At 46.6% G+C, this 8,045-nt stretch overlaps 1 protein-coding gene across 1 annotated transcript in view; it reads right to left on the reverse strand.

The window, feature by feature from the left end:
* MBNL3 (muscleblind like splicing regulator 3) overlaps positions 1-8,045 on the reverse strand; it is an 89,308-nt gene that overhangs the window by 58,397 nt on the left and 22,866 nt on the right. The gene's annotated exons all lie outside the window — the stretch shown is intronic.

Below are 8,045 nucleotides of genomic sequence, written 5' to 3' on the forward strand. Positions count from 1 at the left end.
GGCCGAGCCCATCGGCCGCCCCCCGGCAAGGCGTCCCGCAGGGCCTGCAGCGTCCGCCAAGCAGCACTCCCAGGCTAGAGAAGGAGATTTTGCTCTTTAGTCGTCCTTTTATTTTTTTTTTCCCCAATTATTATGGCCCCCCCCCTCACTCCCCTTTCTGTAGGAGACGTTCAGGCAGGAAGAGCAGCCGGTAGCTTTCTTGTCTACAGAGCAGAAGGAGCTGCTACAGCTCAGCCCCATAACCACTTCGCATTTTTAAGGTGTTTTATTTAACCCATCGCTAGCTGCAGAGCTGCTGCAGCAGCAGCCTGAGGTGGCACATGAAGACAAACGACTGGGTCGCAGTTGCTCCTCTATGGATTCAGAGCCTACAAAACTAAAAGCAAACCTGACTGGGAAACCTAAGCCACACATACACACACGGAAAAAATTAACTCATTGCTCACAGCTGTAGTTTTCCACCAGACTAAAGGCAACTCGAATTACTCTTGACTCCATCCAGCAACTCGTGTTATACAACAAGCAACTTTCAATGCATTCCTATTCAAGGCTTCCTTGGCATCCACTAAAATGTTAAGCTGTCCCTAGAGTTTCCCATTCTAATATTAGCTGTACCAGTGCCGCCTGATAGGACTGGGCTGTTTCCAAGTTCCCAAAATCCAGCCCTTTATCTTCCTAAAGTACGGCTGCCCAGTTTTGCAAACACTTGACAGGCGCGGGATGTTGCTCGTGTGACTGCTATTAAGACTTCAAGCTTTCACGGGAGAAGAGCCTTCAACTACAAGAAAAGGAAGCTTAAATTCCTCTTTTATTATTGGTGTGTTATTGCAATTACACTGATCAGTAACTGAAACCTACTGGAGCTGGAACAGTCAAACAATGCTACCAAGGAAGTAGTGTGGGAAGAGGCTGTCATCAGCAGCAGGGGGTGGGGCACAGAGGCTGTTTGATTCACAGATCAAATTATTTCACGTTAAAAAAACAACACTCTTTTAAAACTACATTGCAAGTATTCTCTAGGCTAGTTAGGGCCGAGTTCATAACAAAACCGGCCCAGATCCTTGTAATCCCGCTTGCAGCATCAGCGCAAAGGCTAGTCTGACCCATGCTTCTGGAAGGACCTTTTGCATTTTTGCACATCAGGTGGGGAACAGAGACTGCAAACATCAGATTTGCTAAGCATGCTTTAAACTTCAAAGGGAAGGGAAAAAAGCACATCTAGCCATGCACATGTCTTCTGGGTTTCGTAAGGAATAGAGATGCTCTAAATCAATTCCAATTTTGCAAACGGGGCAAATTTATACAGGAATCCCATTCACTGATGTGTGGGCTCCCCATCCGAATGAGTTCAGCAAGCAGGAAAAGATGTGCGGAAACCTTCTGCAGGGAGCTAGGGACTGGCTGGGCGCAGCCCTTAAAAACGAGCTAGAACAGGTCAGATATGGGTGGGGATTAGAAAGAATGCTCTCTCAGGAGCTGCTCCAAGCAGGCTGAAATACAACCATCTTGTGGATTAAGTGCCTATTCCACAGCTTCAGACTCCCAGGGAAGCGAGAGTCTGTTAACGCTGCAGCCTGAATATGGTGGGTCTGAACTTAACACACAGTTACACCAAGATGTACAAACAGTGTAGTAACACCTGCTACTTCCTAGCCCTTCTACCTTGAGAAATCCCAAAGAATATATCAAACCAAATATTCATTTTGCTCTGACCCATGTAACTCAGGAGCACACACGTGCACACAGACACACAGGTACATGCCTGCAATAAGCTGCTCAGTCCTCAAGACGAAGGGAATCGTGTTAATGGAAGATAAGTCAAATGAATCCTACAAAACATTAAGCTACAAATATCAAGACATTCACATACATGTAACATGGTTGATATTTTTCTTTTACAACTCTTAGAAGGGGGAAAAAGCAAACAGAAAACTCTGAAGAAATACTTGCCAATGTCCTGCCGATGGAAACCAAAACCTCCTGCCCCACACCCTGAAGAGCACACTCGTCTGTTCAATGCGCAAGAGCGAGACACAAGGAATGTTCTGTGCCTCAGAACCAACCCATCCTCCTGAAGAAGGACAGACTATTGTCTCAGACTCTGGGACTAGGGCTCCTGTACTGGGGGGAGCCAAAGAAGTGAATAAATTTTTAATACCAGGAGCCTGAATTCTGCAGCCTGCATGCCAACCAGCAGAGCACAGCAGCAGCACACACTGCCCCCACCACTTGTTTGCTGTGCACTCAGCAGAGCACTTAAGCACATGCTTAACTTTGAGCAGGCTGACAATCTTACTGGAAAGAAGAAAACCTGAAGCGTGTACTTAAGTGCTTTGCTGAATCAGGGCCTAAATAAATGAATCTGCTTCACAGGTTTATCAGGGCTGGGAGGCCAGCAAGCACAGGCAGCAGTCATCGCAGTTCAGCTGACATGATCACAGGCCAGAGGAGGATGAGTTAGGCTTTTCTGCAAGTCAACAAATACAGTTCTGTCAATGTTTGGATTGCTGAAAATTCCCTCTCCATGAGGCCACAGGGAAAGCCAAAAACGTGTGCACGCAGGGCTGACATCACACCGAGCACTGTATACTGCTGCAGCGAGGCTCCCATGCACGCCGCCAAAGGATAACACACATCAGACAGGAACCAGCCACTGACACTCTAGAGCTTCAGTTCTCCATGTTTCCACTCCTGGCAGCAACCAACTGCAACCATTTGCACCACAATGCATCCTTGCAATTTCCTTGTATTACCCTCTTTTTTAGGGGGGAGGGGAACTGGCATTTTATTCACTTTGTTCCCCCGCTTATTTCAAATGGGAGGAATAAAAGCATTCATGCCAAAACCAACATACAACAAGGATAAAAAGTAGCTCCAGAAAACAGGGGCTTCGTTAGCGTGCAGGAAATACAACAAAGGGTAGGTGCTGCCTTTTGAACCCTTCCCAGCAAGTCAGATCCGTCTGGCAGAGCTCATCAACTCTGCTACCAGATGGGCCAATCTCGTTTCAATGGCAGCAGCATCAAAGCCGGAGAAAGCAGCAGAGCAGAGAGAAAAGCCGGTGGCCTTTATCCCTGTAAGGAAACTGTAATATCCCTGAAGTCCCTACTCCTTTTAGAGCCTCAGGCTCTAATTGCCTGAGATGCAGGGCTTGCTCCAGATGTCAGACCCGGCCTTGCAGCTACCGATGTGAAGGGTAACAAGGGCAGTCTGAGGAGCAAAGGTCATGCCGGGGCTCGCCTCCAGTGGGACTGAGATGCCCTCGGCGCTTGAGGTGAGGTGAGGACGAGCATATTCGCTTGACGCTTGAATTCCTCCTGCTTTCCACGAAACCGATCCCCTTCCACTGACACCCCCCATGGATGTCAACTCATGAGGACGCTTCCTGACAGCCGAGTTCAGAGATGGTAATTTATGTGACAGAGTAGATTCAAGCGGCTCCCAAGTGTAAATGATGCTATTTAAGAGAGAGTGTTTTTTTTGTGGGGGTGGGGGGGAGCGAAGAAAAAAATGACTCAGTAGAAGTGGCAAGGTGGGTTCCTTATTTATTCTTCCTCAAGGATTTCTGGGTCACAACTGCTCAGATGAGAAGCAAAAGAGCTGTTGCCCTAACTGACAGTCCTGGTGAGTGAGAATGGCTGTATTCCCTTTGGTCTGAATTGGAACAGGGACGCTGCAGACAGCGAGGGACGCTGGAGCTTTCGCAAAGCCAAGTTCAAGCCGTGCCCCTTCTTTAGCATATGTGATGCTGTTCATGCTCCTCTCCTCAACACAAACCCCTAGCACATGACAGAGGAACCAAGGACCCACTCTCCTGAGTCCAAGCTCAGCCCTATACTGCCAGGCTGCAGCATACTTTACCCAGTTTTCCAAGTTATGGTCAATGAAAGCTCAGACCCAGCCAGCCTGGACGGATGGACACCCTGGAAGCAGAGCAAGAGAGAAACTGTGCTCTTAAAGCTTGCAAAATTCAGACCTCAAATCTTTCACCAATTCCACTAGAACTTACATCCCACCCCTGAACTATTAACATTCTCTGGTGTCTAGATATTGTTGGGAGCCAAAAAAATACTTCTATGGCCTTTCCTCAAAACACTAAATTCAGTTGGCAGCACAAATGACTCGCACAGTCCTTGGACCATTGAGATGATTCTGTAACTTTGGCTTTTCATTGCACCTTAGTGGGTATGGAAGAGTTTGGTGTACTCACAACCCCCCTCCTCAACAAGCCAGAATGGGGAACTCCTCCCCCAAACAGCAGTGAGATGTTTTCATTATCATACACTCTTCCAAACAAATGCTGCCTTCCTGGAAACATTGCATGGCAAAGAAACAGGAACAATGAAAATAGCACATTGAACTGTTTTGTTTTGAAAGAGAAACATAAGTCTTTAGGAGAATACCACCACCCATCCACAGCATTTTCACATTCCCTTGGAAAGCCAAGTCTGAACAGCTTCCCCAGTCCTCTCTTTCTCCTCCACTTTCAGAGCAGTAATAAAGAACAACACATGAAGCTACATCTTTGCTCTTCAAAGAAACCAAAAAGGTGTAGTCAAGGGCAAGATTTTATGGGGGAGTGCTATACTCATACATTTACTGTCAGTGATGCATGAGTAAGATAACCCACATTTGTGGGGAGTTTTCAGAGTCAACGAGGAGTAAAAATATTTTTAAAAAACTCTTCACCTAGGACCCACCGAGCCAGGAACACGATGACATCAGTTCAGTTGGCTGACATTAGAGAAGCTCATTTTGGGCCTCAGAAAAGCCCATGACTGCCATGATTGGATCACAGGGCATCTCTGCTTCACTTGGGACTGGTGCAGAAGCGCTGTACGACAACAAAACCAACCACAAAAATAACACCCATAACGTCAAGGTCTGGATCTGCCATTGTTTAAATCCAAATTAGCAAGGCTCTTACCCTGTATCACATAAAACCCAGTAGTGCTCAGATTCCTATAGACTCCAATTCCTCTTGCAAGGCTGACAGTTTGCACACAGCAGGTTTGCCTCCGACATGGGCCAGCTCGACCCCCCGCACTCACACAGGCTGTGCACTTGGGACAGGGGCCATCTCTGCAAATTGCTGCTTCTCCATAGCTTCTCATCGCCTGTGCACTTAATGGGCTGCAGTATCAAGCCTGAAGAAGGTCAATTTATTTTCTGCTGCTTGCAAGAGGTATGTTTGCTTTCAAATTAGAAAATAATATTCTATTTTTTACTCTGGCCCTCATACTTTAAAGCAAACACTTTAGGGACACAGTAGACACTTTGAATATTTCCTCTGTGAACATTCTGTACCTGGACACTTTCTCCCTCAGGGAACAGTTTACTTAATTCAAGGTAGACCTTTACAGCTAGAAGAAAATAAACCTTCTTTTGTTCTTCTACCAGCGACTCAGAAAAGTAGCAAGCAGGTTTCCTCTACCATGACCACGCATGAAAAGTTTCTGTTCAAGGTCTAATCGCAGATGTTGGGGGCTGTGAATCACCAGGGATCACACCGCATGCCAGAGCCAACTTAGCCCCGAGTGCTGTATGTTCAGAAGAGGACAGAAGGACCCAGAAGCCATATGTGCATATAAAACAAACCCCCCAATGCTGCTGCAATGGAAAAGCCCCGTTGGCAGGACGCAAACTCACTACAGAAGTGGTTATATGCACAAGGCAGATGTTTGGGCATGCAAATATCACACATCTTTGTGCTGAAGGAGCCACTAATTCTTGTCCTTTCCCCAACCTCTCTCATGCCACTGGCTTAGAGGGACTTTGCAGAGTGTGGGTTACTGATTGTGACCTCTAAGAAGAGAGCAGCACAAGAAAAGATCCTCCTGCTCCTCAGTGGGGAAGGCTGCACATACTGTGTCCCACTTCTTAGAAAGCCTGCCAACCTTGCTAAAAGCTCCTGGATTTATGACACCCAGAAGATGGCTGAGGTGCTCTGCAGAGACAGCAGTGCTGTCGTCCGCAGGAAAATGGACCATCCATCACTCGCCTCTGGGTGCTCCCTATTGCTCTCAGCTGCCCTGGCATGACCTAGGCACTTCTTTTACCTGGAGAGGTGGTAGCTGAGGAACAGAGGGGAAAAAACCAAAAGAGAAAAAAAGATAAAATAAAGCACTGTGAGGGAAGGAAGCCCTTCACTGCAGAGAAAAACAGAAGTACAAATAAACCTGGGGAACTTTATCCTCCCTTGTGTACATGCAATTCTCCACATTTATACCCTGAAGCAAACAATCACAGGAAAAATAAATGCCAAGTTTAAGGAAATATTTGAAAAAAACCCACCACCCTTTGTTTGTGAAATCTACCATTCTACCACTGTGAACTACAGTGCTCCTATTCCCTCAGCCGCCTGAAATCTTCACAATCTGTTTTCCTTCTTCATCAACCTCCACCCACCTCTTGTCCACCAAAGTTCAAAACTACTCTCCCCTTTGTTCCTGCTCTTCTCCAAAATGCTTCCAGAGGCGAACGGCTGGGAGCTATTTGCTACTATCTGCTGGGAATTTCTAAGCCAAAAATGCATTACAAAAAGATTGCAATTTAAGAAGCTTTTTTGTTTATTTGTTTGTCTTTGAACAAAGTCATAGAAGCTGCTGCGCTGGACCAACACACGTGCTTCAGCAGAACAAATACCTTTCCATAGGGTGTTCCAGGACAGCACGCAGTGCAGTGATTCAAAGGGAACTTCCCCATTTCTCTGAATAGATTTGTTGTTAGAATAACCACACATGCACATTTTTGTTCTTTTGGGCTTTTGATTTCCTGCCATCAGCTTATTTGGGACCGGTTAGAGGACAAGACCCCTTTCCTACTCCAGCTCTCTGATAGGAGTGACGGTGACCCACTGCAACCCCACACCTGTGGGATATAGGTGTTCCTGGGGGATGCTCTGCTGATCAGGCAGCCAAGCGGGAGTTTTGCTTGAGCCAGGCTCCAACACATCACTCATTGCTCCCCAGCCACCAATACACAGAGAAGGATGCTCCCTCCTACTGGGACCTGCCTGGCAAATCCCTTCTAGCCTCCAACGGGAGGCAGCTTCCCCAGTACCAAGGGCCAGGGAGCTGCATTAGAGCAGGGTGGCTAACCCAAAAGAAGCACTTCCTCTGCAGTGCAGAAACAGCTACTGTGCTGCTGTGAAGCAGTGCTAAAATCCCCTCCAGCGCCAGCACCGCTTGGGAGGGGTTAGGACCACAATTACACCAGCTGCAACATAAAATGACTTCATTTCCTTCCGACAAGATGACTCCAATAGGGTCGTGTCATTCTGTTAACGTCAAAATATCTTCTGCAAGACCCTCGTGCTTTAGAAAGCCTTTGACAAAACAGTTTTCCACTGCATAAGAATTCAGTCAGAAAATTTTTGGCCAGCTGTGAAAGTCAAAAGCAAGCCAGGACCTGACTTTTAAAATCCAAATGCCTTAATAGAGGGGGATCTCTCTCTTGTTAAATGCATTACTAAATTGAATTTACTGAACGGTACATCCTACTGACAACCTCAGCATGAGCCAGCGCAGCTTTCCAGAACTCATCTGCAGACCTGGGTTACCTTTGGCCAATAACGCAGATATGCAAAATCACAGAAAAGTTTCAGCGGGAAGGGACCAGTAATCATCTTGGCCAACCTTGTGTTGAAAGCAGGGCCTTAGATTCAGTCATCCACATCCCCATCAAGCCAAGTCTTGAATTCCTAAAGCCAGGCAGATGCTACTGCTTCTCTAGGCAGTTTATCCCAGTGTCCAAGTGGTCTCACAGTGAAGAAATGGTTTCTAAATTCCAGACAGAAATCCTGATGCAATTGGTGCCTCTTGCCCCTTGTTCTGTCTCTGTATGCTTTTGAAGAGAATGACTGCCTCCACCTTCTCTCTCCTTTCAGAGTTTTATGGAAAATCTGGTTGACAGAAGTCTTACATAGGTAAAAGGGGATTAAAAAAGACGACTTACTCCACAACGTCTATTCCATTTAAGCTGCTTGTAACATTTAGGACTCACAGTGACGAAAGCTCAGAAGCACACAGACATATTTACAGGCA

Source organism: Athene cunicularia (assembly GCF_003259725.1).
Source record: "Athene cunicularia isolate RWA chromosome 4 unlocalized genomic scaffold, athCun1 chr4_part3, whole genome shotgun sequence".
Lineage (NCBI taxonomy): Eukaryota > Metazoa > Chordata > Aves > Strigiformes > Strigidae > Athene > Athene cunicularia.